We start from the raw sequence: 19,039 nt of genomic DNA on the forward strand, positions 1-19,039 counted from the left end.
TCAAGTCCTGCCTCTGGCATACACTAGTGATGTTGGCAAACCACTTAAACTTTCAATCATACCAGTCAATACCCTAAAATTGTATGTTATAGATGAGCTATTGACCTTCCTCAGTGGAAGGGATTTCAACATGAGGAGTTTCCTGAGCTGATAAAATTATAGGTCTGTAACAAAAACAAAATCCATGTCTATGAAAAACTAAAGTTGGGGGCTGCCCAAAGAGATGATGGAAAGATGTATGGGAGGTTCAAACAGGCTGCAGCCTATTACCAACATTGACTGCACACCAATTTTAGTGGCCTAGAAGAGATCAAAGAAAAGGATGAACAACAGAAAAGGAGAAGAAATGGGAAAACAGACAGGCGAAGAGAGCCTGTGCACTCACTCCATTAGTACCTGCATCATGTCAAGAGACCTGGAGGAAGAGCCACCAGGACGACAGGTGTGAACATCTTGAGGTATGACATGGACAAGAGTTGCACAGGATCTGAAAGCAGAGTGGAGATGTCATCTGCACTGCTGGTGGGAGGGCCAACACTGATGAGAACACAGATCCATCAAAATGCTAAAGTACGGAATCCCAAAACATTCCATTGACAATGGGAATAAAAAGCTTTCAGACAGAGGCTTCCAAAGGGATAGAATTTCCCTTGAAGTCAAGGGGGGGGGGGTCATATAATTAACCCCAATTTATCCTCCTCTAAAAAAAATTAGTTACAACTACACAGGTTCATGCAACTACCACTGGTGTGGCTCAGGATAAAGTACTGGATTTGGAGTCAGGAAAATCTGAGTTCAAATGTGACCCCCGATAATTACTAGTTGTGAGACCCTGGGCAAGTCACTCAACTTTTGTATGCCTTAGTCTTATCCTCTGTAAAATGGAGATAATAATAGCACCCATCTTCCAGAGCTGTAGGATGAAATGAGATATTTTTAAAACTCTTTGCAAACTGTTAAAAAAGAAAATATTATATAGATGCTAGCTGTTACAGATTTTTATAGATTATTTTTTGAGCTGAAAAGAGGTCATCCAACTCTCTCATTTTATATATGAAGAAATTGAGATCTTCAGATTAAATGACTAGCCAAAGTTCACACAAATAGTAAGAGGAAGAGATGGGGTTTATGTGCCCTCTTCTCTTTTTTTTCTAGGTTATCTTGATAATTTCTTAAACTTTCAATTATCATCTTTATATAGATGACCCCCCAAGTCATTATATATCCCTAATATCTTTCCTTAATACCAGTCCTAGCACACCAACTACACTTAGGTGTCTCATTAGCATCCCAAACTCAACTTGTCACAAAGAGAACTCATTATATTTCTTCTCAAACTAATCCCTCAATAAAAATTTCCTATTTTTGGTTGAGGGCACAGCCTTGTTTCCAGTCACCCAGCTATGCATCCTTGACTCTTACTCTTTTCTTGAGCTCCAAAATCCAATCAAGCACCAAGTCTTATTGATTCTCCATCCACAGAATCTATCCATTCACAAAGCCATTTAGGCCCTTCTCACCTCTCACAGAGACTATTATAATAGCCACCAGAGGCAGCTGGGTAGCTCAGTGTATTGAGAGCCAGGCCTAGAGATGTAAGGTCCTAGGTTCAAATCTGGCCTCAGACACTTCCCAGCTGTGTGACCCTGGGAAAGTCACTTGACCCCATTGCCTAGCCCTTACCACTCTTCTGCCTTGGAACCAGGGCACAGTATTGACTCCAAGATGGAAGGTAAGGGTTTTAAAAAATAATAATAATAGCCATGAGATTGGTTTCCCTACTTTCTCTCCCCTTTCCATTCACCCTCTATATTGTCACCAAATAGTCCTAAATCAAAGGTATAACCATGTCATTCACTGCTCCAAAATCTTTAGTAGCTGCCAGGTGCCTCCAGCATAGAATACAAATTTCTTAATATGACTTTGAAATTATAATGCATGAATTTAAGGGAATATTACTATACTGTGAGAATTGATGAACATGATGAATAAAGCATGGGAAAACTTACATGAACTTATGCAAAGTGAAGTAAGCAGAAACAGGAAACCAGTATACCAAATGACTACAACAATAAAAAGTATAACCACCACAAAATATTCTAACTAAATTAAATGTTGTAGAAGTATAAATGACAAATTTGGATCCAAAGAGAATAATCCTCCTTACTCCTCAGCATGGGAAGGGGGATGGTCCCCAGATAAAAACATTGCTTATAAAATCAGAATTTTTCTACTTATGATTCAGTTTTGCTGATTTTTTTTCCTTATCTTCTTTTTATTTACTGTTTACTTCTTTGTTGTAAGGAATGGTTTTCTGGGAGGATGGAGGGGGAGTAATCGAAGGGGAAATCTAGACCATGTTTCAAGAAAATACATAAATAAAAATTTCTTATTTAAAAATTAAAAAATAACACTGAAGTCCTCAATTATCTAGTTCTCACCTACTTTTCCAGGCATCTCACATTGCTATAGTTCCCCTTACAGACTATTTTAACTATTGCCCTACTTGCTGGTCCCCAAACTCAACATGTCATCTCCAACCTCTGAACTTTTGCATAGGCTAAAGTGCCCTAGAAGACATTCCTTCCCCATATCTATCTCTCAAAATTCCTAACTTCCTTCAAGGCTCAGTTCAGATGCCACTTCCTAAATGAAACTTTTTCTTATTCATCCAACTCTGTGTCCTCTCTATCCAGAAATTACTTAGTATTTTCTTATCTATTTATATGTTTTATCACCCCAGTAGACTGTAAGATCCTTGAGGGAAGTGATTATATTTTTTCTAACAGCCAGCTTAGTGCCCTGCACAGAGAACAGACTCAACAAATATTTGTGGAATTTGATAACATGCTTTCTTCAATCTCTGCATGCATTCTTAAAAATAAAGGTAAAATTTTTTTCTGATAATTTCTTTATAGAGTAGGGCCCATTTCCCTAACAGTATAATTCAATAAACTTATATTATATGCAAAGTCTTGCATTAAACAATAGGGACACAAAGGAAAATGAAACAATCTCTGCCTTTGAGGATGTTATAAGCAACAGTAATGTCATTTAAAATACATTTTAATTTTGTTTATTTTTTAACATTTTAATTTTAGTCTCTAAGATTCACAGTAAAGTCAATAAGCAGTTCAAAGGGGGAAAATATAATGCATAACTGTCTTTAAACCACTGTTCAACTCTAAACAGCATTTCTACCTCCCAAACTAGTCCTCTGCTCCATTTTTTGACTCACCAAACATGTCCTACATCAGTCAGATTCATTTATTTCCATTTCCTTTCCTCTTTTATCCCCCATCTCCATAGCACATAGAGATTGCTATTGTAAGACAGGAGAAACATGTTTCTTCTGCAATTTAAACTATAACCACAAATCTTGTCCCCAGTAAGTCCTTCACATTACATTTATCTTTACTGATTGATTGATTGATTGATTGATTGATTTTTAAGACCCTTACCTTTCACCTTAGAATCAATACTGCATATTGGTTCCAAGGCAGAAGAGTGTTAAGGGCTAGGCAATGGAAGTTAAATGACTTGCCCAGGGTCACACAGCTAGGAAGTGTCGGAGGACAGATTTGAACCCAGAACCTCTCTTCTCTGGGTCTGGATCTCAATCCACTGAACCACCTAGCTGCCCCCCCTCCTTCACATTACTTTTAAAGTCTTCTGCAAATTCCCAGTTTCCTCTCAATTCATCACCACCCACCATTCTCTTCTTTTCCTTTCTTCCCATCTCTTTGTTTCTCTTCCACAGATCTTCAATTTCTAAATTCTTCTCCATTATCACCTAGCCTGACTCGTTCCCTAAATCAACCACAATTCATGCTCCCCTCTTTCCATGAATTCCTAATGACACCATTCCTAATGCATAAATCCTTTAAAGTTTTTAGCTATTCATTGATTCTGCACTTAGTATTTTAGATGGCAAACTTGTGGAGATATCCATTGCAATCAATTGTATCATCTCTCTATTGTAAGTAAACATGCACATTGTAATGTACATAATATAAAAAATACACATTATATATCTATACACACACATGGTCAGAAAAGCTCCACACAAGGGAGGACTGGCATATCTGAATTCCACATTTCATTTTATTATATACTTTAACACATAAAAGGCATGACAACAATAAAAATCCAAGCCAGTAAGCACTGTATTATCTACTTGCTGCCACATAAAAAGAAATGTCCTATTTTCATTTTAAGCTATTTTCTTTCTGATGTAGGCAGTTATAAGGGCACAAACTTTGATTCCATTCATGCCATTTCTTAATTACCTGCCGTGCTAGAATTCCAAGGGGAAAAATAATAATTAACTGTCAGACATACCTTTTTGTTGTGTTTGTGTATTCCAAAGGTAGAAAAGAGCCCAGAGGTGAATTAAAAATAGAAAAACTGCTTTTATTAATGGATTCATTCAACTGAGTTTAAATAAAACTCTGTGAGCAGAAAAGAGAGAGAAAGAGAGAGAGAAGAGAGAGCTAACTCCAGTCCAGTCTGTTTCCAAAGGAAACTCCACCCACATAAACTCTCTAGTAACATATCACGTTTTAAGCCCTTAGGGTAGAGACCATCTCTTCTTCTCTTAGTCTCTCTTCAACAGAGTGCCAAACCTTCTGTCAGTGCTGAACAAATAATAATAATAATAATAATAACAGGCATTACATCATAAGAATAAACTTTTGGTGGCTGATTAAACCTTGAGGGCAAGGCCTCCTTGCCAGTTGTCTATGGAATCTCAGGCTTCAGAAATTAACCCTTTCACAACACAATGGCCACAATCACTTTTGAAAAACTCCAGGAAGATCAAGATGCATACATTTTTGTCTACACTGGAAATATTTAACCACAACATGCAAAATGACAGTACAGCCCTTTTGCTTTGGCTCCAAGGATTTGGTGGGGTGGGGAGGGAAGGTTCTGTGTTTATGCCACAGAATATAATGAAATGTTTGTTGTAGGCAAATGGAATGCTGAAGGTAATGTGTTGTGGAGCAATAAGTAAAGCTTAATGAGAATTAAACTAAGAATATGTTTAGAAATAGGAATGCCCCAGCTACTTGTTTCTAGTTCCATGCATAGTATTTCTATTCTTCTATACTGTTTCAGCATTCTTTGAGGGAAAAAATGTTACTTAGCAGAGAACAGTTGTTTTTTTAGCAGTATTTCCAGGTAAGGATCAATTCTCTCTTACTAGAACCTTTTCACCCCTTTACATACAGGACCACAATTCTATTTGACCACTGATTCTATTTTCTTTAATTCCTCTAAATGCTATTGAGATTTATTTGAGAGTACCAGAAGAAAAAAACAGGCCGCTCTGCTTGGTTTAAAAAACGAAAGTTGAAAAAGCAGCTTTTGTTGGCAATATTCAAATTTATTAGTAGCTCTTATGAAATTGCCCCCAAGCCCCATATTGTATCCAATCTCAAGTTAAGAAGACTTTTCCTCCAAAGGGCAGTGAATCACTTTAATGTTGACTCTTGTGCAGCTTCACTCTACCTTCGAATGTAGCTAGTAAATTCAGCTTTACTACAGTACTATAAAAATGGGAAAGTCCTATAATAGCATCTAAAAAATGAGCTGTTAGCACTACTTTAGAGAAAACCCTAAACCGAATACTAATGCAAAAACCTAATGACACTTTGCTTGGCTTCCAAAAGAGTTGCAATAATTATTTTGCCATGATATGTAAGCTAGGCTAACCTGGAGGCTTATGACAACATTATCATATAGCATTCAAAATAAGTTCCCAAAGGGCTATCAATGTACTTTCCATACATTTAAAAATTTTGGACAAATTATCAATTCACTGGAGCCTCGCTATAACAGCCTCCTCAGGGTCAATGCCACAGAATGGTCTAATGGGTGAATCCACTCAACTCCCCTGGATGGTATCCAAGAAGGATCTGGCTTATACACCAAGCTCTACTCGACAATGAAGAACATTCTTGTAAGGTTCCATTGTTGCATTTAGATCAGCAATAAGTCTTTCCTTCCATTCTCCTTTCTAAACCATTACAAGTTTTTTGACAGTTATGAGGCAAACCAGGGTCAGATTTAGATATGATGTTTGAAAATTAGTGAAGATGAAACATTTCAGTACCAGACAAAAGCTCTGATTTTAAGAGTAGGTTTTTGCCTTCCCTGAAATGCCTCGCTGTGTATTTTTATGCTTGCAGATACTGGCGTGTTTCATATTTAAGATTATGAAATACCAACCTATTTTGAAATTTTTTGAATCTTCAACTGCGCATGTGTCAAGTGCTTTATGACTATCACTGATAATTGAGCAATTAACTTGAAATTACCGAATGTGCTGGGGTAGCACAATATGTAGCATGCAACATGAAAGAATAAAGAACTCGGAAGCCTGGATTCCTGGGAGAGATTAATGAAGATTAAAAATAGACTAGAGCAACCATATTGAGTGACCCTTCCCTGTTGGTCCCAGTGCTCAATGGGCCCATCAGAAGGTAGCTTAGTCCCTGAAGCCATTCCAAAACATTGTAAATGACTGCTCTTTGGAGCAGTTCATTCTGGTGCCTACTGGAAAGGAAGCTTCTGTCTGTCTGGTCTTGTGCAATCCTCAGAGCTTGGCCTGAGAGGCAAGTAAGTGTGGGAGTTTCATTAGGCAACCAGCACAAAACAATTAGGTTAGAAATCCTGACAGGCAGATTCCCATAGTTGATGAGCTTGCAAAAATAAAAATGGACTTTTAATTTTATTTTAAGGAACCCAAAAGAAAAGACATAGAGTCCTGGAGCCAGAAAAGCATTCCAGAGGACATTTAGTCCATCCCCATGACAAAAAAAAAAAAAAGGCTTATCTGCCTCAAACTATGAGAGAGATAAGCTCCATCTATCTGTCTTTCTGTCTCTCACTCACACTTAAATACTTCCAAGGAAGTAAATTTCACAGCCTGCCTCTTGCCCTAATTCACCCTAAAGACTCTAGTAATTCTTCTCTTGCTAAGGCACAGACGGTTTATAAGACAAACCAATGATTTATGAAAAGTAAAACAGAGTATTCAAAATCAGTAGTTGGTATATCAAATAGAAAAAAAATCAGAAATAAAAATTACAAAAAGCCACACAGAAAGCATATACATAGCAGCCAAACATCTCTGGCAGATTAGGTAAATAAACTGGGCTATCAGATTGGAAATAAACTGGAAACAGAAAGGGAAGACTAGACAGAAGGAAGAACAAGTAGCCAAGGACCCTAGACTATAAAACCAAGATGCTTAAAATGTAATAGATATACACATTCGGATTAGCAAACTGCTTTCAATTAAAGTAGATTTCTGGGCCCAGTTCACAAATGTATAGTAGCTGTGTGTATTAATGTAGATACTTCAAATGTCAGTATATCTCTAATTAACATGAGCATACAACAGTAAAACTGAGAAGGCACAATTTTAAATTCCTTACATTCCCAGCATTAATGCTTTCATGGGGCAGTGCCCGTTGTCATGGAAAATGGCATTCAAGACCTATTTGTGGATTTTCACAGCTCATCTTTTTTATTTACCTGCTCTATGTCAAGATTATCCTAGAATAATATTTTGTAAAAGATGATGCACTAAGACCCACTTGTCTTTGGAATCACAGATTTTTCTCTGTGGAATTTTAAAAATGAATTTCTTTTCATTTCGAAACACAATTTTAAAAGAGGTCAATTTTGTTTTTATATTTTTAAAATCTGCACAATTTTTTAAAGTTCAATTGGAATGCATTTTGGCATGCTTATGGTTATGGCCCATGTAACTGTATTGAGGAAAGAGAAAACAATTTATTAGAGAGCATGGTAGCACAGAAAATGGAATGCTAAACTTGGAGTCAAGAAGATGCAGGTTTAAATCCTGATTTGGACAGCTTCCTCATCTGGAAAATCTGGGTAATAACAACAATTATGTCACAGGGCTGTTGTGAGGATCAAATTAAAGCCTATCAGTCAAAACCTTAAAATGCCAACAAATACCTGTCATCATCATCGTCATCATCATTATTATTATCATGAGACGAGATAGCGCAGAGTATATGCCGAAGGAAGAACAATATGATACACAAGAGCTGGTGGACAGAAACAATCCCAGAAACAGAGCTAGAGATCTTACCCCAAGAATGGGGGGACATTCCTGTTAGCTTTTGAATAAAGCACCAAAATCCTGGGCAGGGGTCCTGCCCCAGAACATTGAGGATGATATGCAAAGATAAACGGGAAGTTTAAGCTAAGAAAAGGCTTTTTGAGGAGGAATCAGCTGTCAAATGACTAGAATACACGGCTTAGGTCATTCTATAGAACCAGCATGCCTAATAAGCTATAGAATGTTTTACTGATCACTTGTTGCTCCCATGAAAATGAATGAATGGGTAAGACTAAGTGCTTGTGTTTTTATACACATAATTGAAGTACGTAGTCACTGGTACACAGTTCACTGGCTCTTTAGCACTTTTTATACCCTTAAGAGGAAAAAGTTTTTTTAAGGAAAAGAAAAACTAGAATTGGGCATAGCTCCTGAAAAGATAACCATTTCCCATAGAATGTTTTCTCCTCCTGACCTATGTAGTAGATTTGAGTTGCTAAGATGACAATCAGTCCTCATACACCCTTGGTGTTGCCCATTCATTATAGATGTGCAAAACAATATCCCACATCCTTATCTCATAGACTAGCTTCTGCAACCTTACTAAGAAACCTTTCTGTGGCTCTGGGGTATAACTTTCTAACTTAGATCATGTAGCAACTACGTAGTTCCAGGCCACAGAAATTGAAGGCCCTAAAAAAGAAGCCACAGTCACTGATCCTTTCAGATTATCTCCAACAGAGAGTAGATAAGAATTTCTATTAATGTAGCTGCCTTACCAGTCTGTGTCCATGTTGGGCAGATCCTTCAGTGGCTATGAGAACTGAGAACTCTGGACAGTTCTGGGAGTCATGCTCATTTCATGTGGTTAGTTAATTTTAATGCTAGATAAGGTTGCTTTAATGAAAGGGATTTTATCTTTTTTGAGTGTATTATAGACTCCTTTGCAGCCTGGGGAAGCCTCTGAACCCCCTTCACAGATTAATCTTTTTAAATGTATAAAATAAAATGCTTAGGAATACAAAGGAAACATAATGAAATACTGTTATCAAAATATTTCTTTAAAAAGTTTGTCATCTCTAGGTGAAGAACTCTTGCCTTAAAATATCCTTTTCAATTTCCTTAATAAAAGGTTTTATAGTCAAGAAGCTAGCCTACTAAATCCTCAATGTTCTGTCAGGAAAACACTAATATTTCTTCTCTGACACTAATATAGGGCTATTTTTATATTTCAAAAGCAATTTCTTTGGATCTTTGTCTCCTGAATTGCAACTACACAAGCATCCAGATGAAATCCACCTGAAAACTGAAAGAAACTAAGAATCATTCAAACCCAGAAGCTTCAGAATGAGAACTGATTTGAAAGTCCCTTCCTTACTGCTCTGAGTCTCTCAACTATCAGGTAATAAGAAAATTCCTAGAGATGAGACTCTATTCAAGTCTGCTTTCTAAAATTTAGATCAGAAGTATTATGTAGGAAGAGAACAAGGGAGCTGGAAACACTATTCAGACAGACTGCCTTTTAGGTATCCACCCAAATGTCTTGATAAAAAGAATAATGAGGATTTTGTAAGTAAGTTACAGATGAAGATCATCCCAGCTGGAAAACTGACAAATGTCACATCCATTTAAAAAAAAGATAAAATCATCTCAAGACAAAACTTAATGAATATAAACAGCTACAGTATTGAATAAAAGAATAAGGGAGAACATTCAAAACAAGGTAGAGAAGAGACAGAGTCAGAGATTCTATTTTTAAAAAGAAATAATGTAGACCAGGAGAGCATTATTTTCATTCAGTCAGATCTCTAAAACAGGATAAACTCAAATCCTTAGAATTATCTGTTTCTAAGAAGAGCCCTTCAAAGATACTTTATCTACATTTATTTCTTCATCTACTTTGCCTCATAATCCTCGCCATGATACTGTGCACAAATTAAAAGCTTATTTTTAATCCAAATGCACCACACAGTTAATTCAGCACTATGCTTCCCCCAAGAGTTGTGTCTTCAAACAATAAAATATAAGTAGTAAGTTTTTAGGGAAAAAATAACAGTAAGCACTTGTTCATTTCTAAAGTGCTCAAAACACCAACTTTGATTAAGTCATTTTAAATTTTCATACCTATTTTAGAATATTGGTTCAAAATGCTTAATGTGAATATAAAATTTGCTTTGAATACATTTTTGCTGTTTTATGCTTTAAAATAGATTCACTGAAGCATAAGTTCAGAACTTGATTTTTTTCATATTTTAGAGACAAGCCCTTCACTAAAAATATTTTCTCCTAAAGACCCTTTACAGCAATATGCTAGCAGTCTCCTATAACTCTGCTCTTGTCCATTTAAAAGAGCTCTTTCTTTAGCATCAATGTCCTTTTTCTATGTACATACGTTAATTTAGCATATCTTAATTTCAAAATACTTGAACACATAAATATTATGTTTTATATACACAGACACTTCTTTTGATATACCACTTTCTCTAAAAGTACTTTTACATAAATAAACCCATGTGAAAATATAAGAAAGGCTAGCTTGGGAGTCGTAAAAACCTGGCCACTAACACATGCTAGCTGCATGACCACTGGCAAGTCATATAACCTTGAAGGGTCCCAGAAAATCTTCCAAAATTCTAAGTTACAGAAGAGTTGTTTCTCTTCAGTGGATATAGTTTCCATACCCAGAGTTCTCTAGGCTAATGAAATCACAGGTATTGATGGTTACCCATTCCTTTCCCCCACCCCCAAAAAAATGGAAAAAAGAAGAGAAAATTTGGATTATTGGAAGGTATCTGGTTTTTTATAACATTAAATTTACCTTCCTAATAAGTATCATAGAAAGTCAAATCATCTTTCTCCCCTGCAGACAACTGTGTTTTAAGAGCCATTGGGCTGTGAATAAGTCAGAAGCACTATAGTTTAGATACCAAAGTATTCATCCATCTTGATTTCCATGGCAGAAGAATATGATGTACTGAAGACACATTAAGAATTGTGTCATCTCAGTGGGATGCAATGAACAATGGTATGTTTTAACGAAGACAAGATTACTAATGCCCAACAGACTGCAAGATGTTTAATAAAGTAAATTAGTAGTATAATGGAAAGCCCAGCCATTTTGAGAAAATGCTCCAAGTGGTAGGAAATTAACCTTTTAGTGGATTATAATGTAGCCTGCTCCAGAGAGGTTCTCTGGAAATAAGTGAAAAGTTTTCATTGAATAAGTTTGTATGCAATATTCCACACAAGAAAATAACATTTCTCTCTGAGTGAGAACATCAAATCTGCTCTCACAACTCTAGATCTTCTCAGTTATATAAAGACTCTTCTTCAAGAAGATGGTTTTCACTTGGAAGGCATTAGGTGGCATTCAGCATTGTGCTTGTCTACAACTTAAAAACCATTTCATATCAAAGAAAGGAAGGAAATAAAACCAATACTTACAAATACACAAGAAAATCAGCCCCAGCACCCAGAAATCACTGATAAGTTGCTTTTGAATTCATGAAAGTGACCTGAAAATTTAGACAGAGAAAACAAAGTGAAAAAAGGGGAGAGAAATCAGTAGCAGTCACATTTTGTTAAAAAAAGAAATGCGACTACAAATTAAAATATTTTCAACTCACTGTTGTTGCCATTTGATCTGACAATTTTTTTCCAGGAAGTTAAAACCATGAGAAACAATTATTTCATTGTTCTACATCTACGAACACAATATCCCCATCTATTATGGCTTTTTTTTCTTTTTTAACAAACTGTCAATAGTACAAGTGGTGTTCTATTTTTTAAATAAGGAAAAATGAAATAATTTTTAAAACACCTTAAAGGATCAAAGATTATATTTGAAAAAATTTTTAATTTATGACTCCTGCAAGTTAAAAATTAATTGGATTAATAGAGTGACTTGGTGTGCTCAATGGGAATATGTCTTACATGGAATTCATACAATAAGAAAGACTGAACTTTTTGTTCTACCTTAGGTCACATCCCATTTAGAAACTCAGGGGAAGTACAAGGCATTCTGTATGAGGCACGATTCAATCCAACATTCTTTTCCCTGCATACCCCTCGGTTCTGGCTGAAAAGGTAACAGATGCAACTCAAACCCACAGAGCTAGCCTTATAAAATTCTTTAACTAGCACAATGAGTCACTTTATGCCTCTAAATACCCATGGTTTCCTCTCTCCAGAACCCCCATGCATTAGAAGGTAGTTTGGTAGTTTATTTTTATTGTTTGGTCTAAATACAGCACATTTTAGTTCAGTGAAAACAAAGGGACTTTGTTGCAAGGGCTGTGTTTTCTTTCCAAAATGTGGGGATGGATATGGGTAAGGTTCAACTGAAAATAATAATGGTGCTTGGACTACTGCTAATTTAGGTCAGGATCTTTTCGAGATGCTGGGGATTATCTCAAGACAATTTTCGTTTTCACAAAATAGCCAGCACACATTTTCCTTAGTTAGACCTAACTGAATTAAATTCAAAATCATTTTGGTAGAATGCATTTTTGTCCAATATCAGCTGTAAGAATCATTTTCCCAGCTTGTTTCATTTAGCACAAATGACTCCCAGAGTCCAAATGTCACCATGTAAAGCACAGAGGTATAGGAGGGGGTGGGGTTAAAATAATTAATTATCTGACTAATTTCAGGACTCTCCATACATTTTCTTTTACTTTAACTACTCAGATCATTGATTCCGTTTTTTCACTTACTTTGCTATTAGAAGTCTGGATATTTCAGGAAATTTTACCATAGACACTTAAAATACCTATGGTAGCCCTCCACATAAATGCTGAAGTGATGAGTGAGACCCCTGTGACTGAGGTTTCCCCACTGAAGTCTAACCCCTTCTTACTCTGAGATAGTACAAATACCAGTACCCCCCAGGACTGGAGATCTGAAAGCATCTAGTCAGATGGAAATTGATGACTATGTCCAATGTAGGTTTACTCATTTCCTCCCCTTTCTCCTGGCTCTCAAGGCTTCTGAGGCTCAGGAAATTGACAGTGTCATAGTCATCCTCATAGAATCATAGGTTTAGAGGTGGAAGGACCATTTGAGATCAATTAACTCAACTTCCTTGTTTTCCACACAAGTTAACAGAGATCCACAGAGGTTAAGTTAGAATTATATAACACTTTAAAGTTTACAAGGCACTTTCCCAACACCCCAGTGTGGACTGTAGGTTAAGTATTATTATTCCCATTTTACAGATGAAGAAAAGAAGACTCAGAGAAACTAAGTGACTTGACTATGGGAGAAGTGGAAGAGCCAACACCAGGATGACCTGTGACATAGTTAATTCTCACAAGCCAACCACCAATGAATTGTACCATAGAGTTTCTTGACCCACCATGTCTTGGCCCTCTACAGCAATACAAAAATCAACAACCTCATTTGCTATATCAACTGTGTGTTGTGTGAGTGTGTGGAGGGGGTATTCAAGGCATCTTGAAACTTGTTATTAACTCACCTGGGTCATCAGTGCACTTTGAAATAACTGATTAAATAAGGACCACAGTTCCCAATTTGGAAGGGGATAATAGGATCATAGCATCTTAGGAAAGGAAGAGATCTTAGTGGTCATCTGATCCAACTGCTTATGTGATGCAGGGAACCCTGCCGCCACCCACACCAAAATATCTCAGACAAGTTATCTGGCTTCTTCTTGAATACTTTCAAAGACAGAGACCTCTGTACCATATGAGGCAACTCATTCCATTTTAGGAAGTTCTGAGATGGAAAATTCTTCTTCACATTGAGCCAAAATCTGTCTCCTTCACATTTTCACACATAGTCCTTAGTTCTGAGCTCGTCCCATCATAACAGTTCTAATCCCTCTTGACATATTAGCCCTCCAAAGACTTGAAGAAAGTTTCCCCTCTTTTCTTTTAGGTTCAACATCCTCAAATCTTTCACAGGAGGAAATAAGCATCAACTTGCACATAGTAGGCCCTAGGTAAATGCTTGTTTTCTAATAGGCTATTCAGTAATAGCTTGGTGTTATCTTTTTTGGTGCAGGGAGAGGAGGTAGGGAGTGAGATACCTGAGAATGTTGATGTAGCCAATAAATATCAATGAGAACTTTGTTCATTTTAATTAGAAGTCAAATGCAATTAATCTACCCATCCATAGTGGCTCATTTAAAAATCACATTGGATACTATCAGTCTTAGGTGATGTGTTGGTTATTTTTACTGAATTGCCTTTTTTCTCTTTTTAATTCTTTATTTACAAGAGATACCTCTGTGGGTAGGGAAAGGGAAAAGGCTATATTTGAGATAATAGTCAGATAAAATAAAAGCGATGAATAAAAACTTAAAGAAAACAACCTTAGCTGCTGTCTTAGAATCAATGCTCCAAGGCAAAAAAAAAAAAGCAGTAAGGGCTAGGCAATGAGTGACTTGCCCAGGATCACACAGCTAGGAATGTTCTGAGGTCAGATTTGAACCCAGCATCTCCCATTTCTAGGTCTTACTCTTAATCCATTGAGCCCCCTAACTGCCCCTAATAAAAAACAATATTAAAGAAAACTGTTTGCACTTTAAAAACTGGTGAGCATCCAAATGTAAAAAAAAAAAACTTGAAAAGACCTACATGAAATAATGAAGAACAAAATGAATAGAACCAAGAGAACATTAAACACAGCTAGATAATTAATATTTGAAGACTAACTTGTAAATGTGCACTTCCAGATAAAGAACTGATAAACCACGACACTAAAGACATCATTTATGTATATGGATGGTTTTTGTTGGGAGATATCTTCTTTGGTGCAGGGAGCAGAGGTAGAGGGTAAGATACCTGGGAATTTTGATGTAGCCAACAAATAAATTTAAACTCTGCCTAAATCTTAATGGGCTTTTTTGAGAACTATGGTTTTCCTCTGACTACAAAGGAGCTTTCAGTCCACCAATACCCCCAGATCTTCTTTATTTTTGCTGCTAGCTAGCTATACTTCCCCTATCTGGTACTTGTAAAGATGAGTTTTGAACCCAAGTACAATTTTCCCTTTTAAATTTTGTCTTATTAGAGTCAGCCCAGCATCCTAACTTATCAAGATGTCTTTTGAACCCTGACTCTGTCAATTGATGTATTTGCTAGTTATCCTCAGAGATTTGTGAATGTGCACTTCCAGATAAAGAACTGATAAACCACTGATGAATTTGATGAACATGTCATTGATGCCTTCATCCAAGTAATTTGTAAAGAAGTTAAACAGGGGGCAGCTAGGTGGCTCAATGAATAGAGATCCAGAACTAGGGATGGGGAGTCTTGAGTTCAAGATTTGAACCCTTCCTAGCTGTGTGACCCTGGGCAAGTCACTTCATGTCACTACCTAGCCCTTATACTCCTCTGCCTTGGAACCAATATTTAGTATCAACTCTAAGACAGAAGGTAAGGGTTTGGGTTGATTTGTTTTGTTTTTTAGTTTAAGCAGCACAAGATCTAGTTGATCCCTGGGGATTCCTGTTAGAGACCACCTTCCATATTGAGTTGCTAAACATGTTGATGCAATGCCTCTCAGATTTACATGTCCAGCACTAATCTCCTGATCCTAGTCCCATATGACCCATTGCCCAAGACTGTAGCATAGACAGGATAAATGCAATGTTTCCAAACAGAACTCCTATCCTTAAGGAGAAACCCTTACAACTGTCCCTACTCCACATTCCTCTATTTCTTTTTAAATCCTCCCAATCATTCAGTGTGGCAATCTTAGAATCATTTCTAAATCTTTCCTCCTTTTTATCTTCAATATCCAATTAGTTTTCAGATCTTATCAATTCTACCTCATAACACTTCTAATAGTCATGCCCTTCTCTCCAGTACTGCCTTCTCTCCCGCTCACTTGGCCACCACTCTCATTACCTCAACCATACTATGATTAAAAATCTCTTGCTTGGTGGCAGTTGGGTGGCTCAGTGGTTTAAGATCCAGGCCTAGAGACCCTGGGCAAGTCACTTAACTCTCATTGCCTAGTCCTAACCACTGTTCTGCCTTGGAACCAATACATTGTATTGATTCTAAGACAGAAGGTAAGAGTTTTTAAAAAATCTTGCTTGGTTGCCCTGCTTCTAGTCACTCTACTGCCTAATTCATCCTCTTCACAGCTGCTAAAATAATCTTCCTAAGGCAGAAGGCTTATAACCATGGTACTTCTCCAACTCAAAAACCATCACTGGCTCCCTATGCTATAAGGTTAAACTCCTTAGTCTGAAATTGGAAACGCTATACTATCTGGTTCCCATGTACCTTTCCCGTCTTTTTCCTTTTTTTTTAACCATTAACTCCCATCTTAAAATCTAAACTAAGTCGTGGTTCCAAGGCAGAAGAGTGGTAAGGGCAAGACAATTAGGATTAAGTGACTTGCCCAAGGTACATAACTAGGAAATATCTGAGATGAGCTTTGAACCCAGGCTCTTCTATCTCTAAGGTTGGCTCTCTTTTCACTGATATATATCGTATATCACATATATGAATATAAAGCCACCTAGCTGCTACTACAGTCTTTTTTCACACAATTCCCCTTGACAAATCCCACATTTGAGCCAAACTAGAATATTAGCCAGTCACCAAATTTGGTATAGCTGTATATTCACAAAGCAGTCCTTTCTGCCTAAAATATACCCCCCCTTCCTCCACCTCTTCAAAACCTGTCACCTGTTCTTAGAAGGCACTCTCTCCTCATCTCTGCCTTTCAGGATTCATCTTCTTTCAAGGCTCAGCTTCTATGAAGCCTTCTCAGATCTCCTCTCCTCCCACTCAGTTTTTCTCTATTCAATCTGTGTTCTTCTATTATCTCTGCAAATGGCAGTCTCCCAATATAAGATACTTGAGGACCAGGGTAGTTTGGGCTTTGTCTTTGTGTCTTCACTGCTTAAAGCACTTTAGAGCTCTTCTAATACAACTCTATCATTTTGTAGATGAGGAAACTGAGGTTAAGATATTTGCTCCAAAGTCACCCAGTTAGTAGCAATGCTGAAATTTGAACCCAGATCCTCTGGTGCCAAATCAGGAAATTTTTCTCCAACCAACCACTAGATGCAAAGAAATAAAATAATACTAAGGACAACAATACAAATATATTCATAAAGCATTTATATTGTTGGAAAGATCTATGGAAAAATCATGCCATTTGATCTTTACAGTATCCCTGAGAGATAGGCATGGTGAGCATTATTTTCCCCATTTTCTCGATGAGAGGCCAAGCAATTTGTCCAAGGCCAAACAATAAATGACAAAGCCAGAACAAATATAGTTGAAAGCATAGTACCTTAGGTACAGAAACTAGGAACAAAGTAGTAATTCTTTATGTTGGTCAAGCAATTAGGAGTGAAAGTTTATACCCACAACACCAATGCCCAAGTATTATTTTAATGACTGGAAAAGCTGAGACCATGGAAGACAGTACAGAAAATGTCAGTGTTCACCTTGAAGCTCCAGGCAGCAGCACCAGTGAGAAGGCAGAGGAGGGAAATACGTGCCCAGTGACCCTGAGACAATCAAGGCCTGTTGTCCAAATAACACCTCAGAACTGGGAATTGGCTGCAGGCTGCCCCATTACATACTTAGTCAGGCTGAAAACAAAATCAATGGTCCAGCCGATTCCAGGTTATTGTCTCTGACCATATGGGTGACATTGTTCAGACCACATCAAGTCTCCAAACTCTTTTTTACCTGCCCTTGATTTTGCTAAGTTAAAAAGTACATCACTTATGACACATTCAAAGGAAGTCAACCAAATCTGTAGTAATAGACCATTAGTCTGGCAGCAAAACCAGAATATTAACATTAATGAACAAAACTCAAACCTAATTGAGGCGTACGCTTGCTTACTTACAGGACAAATTCAAACATGTGCTTTGACAGTAAATGAAGGAAACAAACAGTTTTTTGCTAAAGCGTGTCCCACTCTGCCAGGCAGAGGTACTGGATCAAAGGTAAACAACATGGCAAATACACAAACACCGCCACTCCCAATAATTAGGTCTTAAAGATTCCAAGCTGAGTTTTTTGATTCAGCACAAAAGCTCTGCCTCTAAACAATCCCCTTTCTCTTTTTGCCTTAATTTGTTCAGTTAAAAAAAAAAACACACAATAAAGAGCTGTAACTTTTACCATAATGTATAAGAAATAAAAGACGCTGTAATAGGAATTTTCCCTCTTCCTACCAAACTGAAAGTGCCAACAATGCATGTTTAAAACTCAAAGTCAAGTACTCAATAGCATTTATTTAATAATTTGTATTGATCAATGAGGTTGCACACACTGAGGCAGCAAGGGGGAAAAACTGGCTTCAAAGCATATTCTCTCACCCACCTTTCTGAATGATAGCAAAACCTGACCATATGTCAAAGGAAGGAAACCAGAAAGACTTTAAAAAAGCATCCTGCATGAAAATTTGGATGTTTTCTTTGAGATGTATTTTCCTATTTAAACCTATTTTTCCCCAAATCTGCAGTGATGAAAGAAGCTCTTTTCTCACTATCATCATCACTGAGATTGGGATGAACTTTGTTATAACAAAAGGCAAATGAAACTGGAAACTCTCTAATTTGATCCCATTTTTCCTTAATGATTAGTGAGTTTTGAAGTTACTAAAAATTTAATTGCACAAAGTTTTTCTCTCCAAGTCAACACTATAAAGAGTTGAATAAGAAATTTGAAATTTTTTAACTTTCAAAGTAATTTTTTTAAAGAATCCGTATTGCTGGTCACCAAATTCACCATTGACAATAAAATGGAACTGAAGACCTAATAATGTTTGAGGCAAAAAAAAAAAGGTGGTATTAATTCTGAGCAAAAGATAATGGTCCATCATGATGCTCTTTCATCCAACATTTTGCTTCTAAACAAGATGAGACCTAAATGGCCAAGAGAAATGGGTACCCCTTCCTGTTCTTAAAGAGCTATAGAAGAGGCAGCTGGATGG

The 19,039-nt window shown here is 37.0% G+C and overlaps 1 protein-coding gene across 8 annotated transcripts in view; it reads right to left on the bottom strand.

The window, feature by feature from the left end:
* Positions 1-19,039, bottom strand: part of SOX6 (SRY-box transcription factor 6) — a 673,059-nt gene that overhangs the window by 543,998 nt on the left and 110,022 nt on the right. For 6 of the 8 annotated variants that reach the window (XM_016423408.2, XM_056802165.1, XM_016423409.2 and 3 more), the window contains exon 2: positions 11,546-11,616. The gene's annotated coding sequence lies outside the window, so the exon portion shown is untranslated. Of the gene's footprint in view, positions 1-396; positions 11,510-11,545; positions 11,617-19,039 lie in introns of those variants that run through there. The other 2 variants (XM_007497029.3, XM_056802167.1) reach the window with 1 other exon arrangement.

Source organism: Monodelphis domestica, chromosome 6, assembly GCF_027887165.1.
Source record: "Monodelphis domestica isolate mMonDom1 chromosome 6, mMonDom1.pri, whole genome shotgun sequence".
NCBI classification, from domain to species: Eukaryota; Metazoa; Chordata; class Mammalia; order Didelphimorphia; family Didelphidae; genus Monodelphis; species Monodelphis domestica.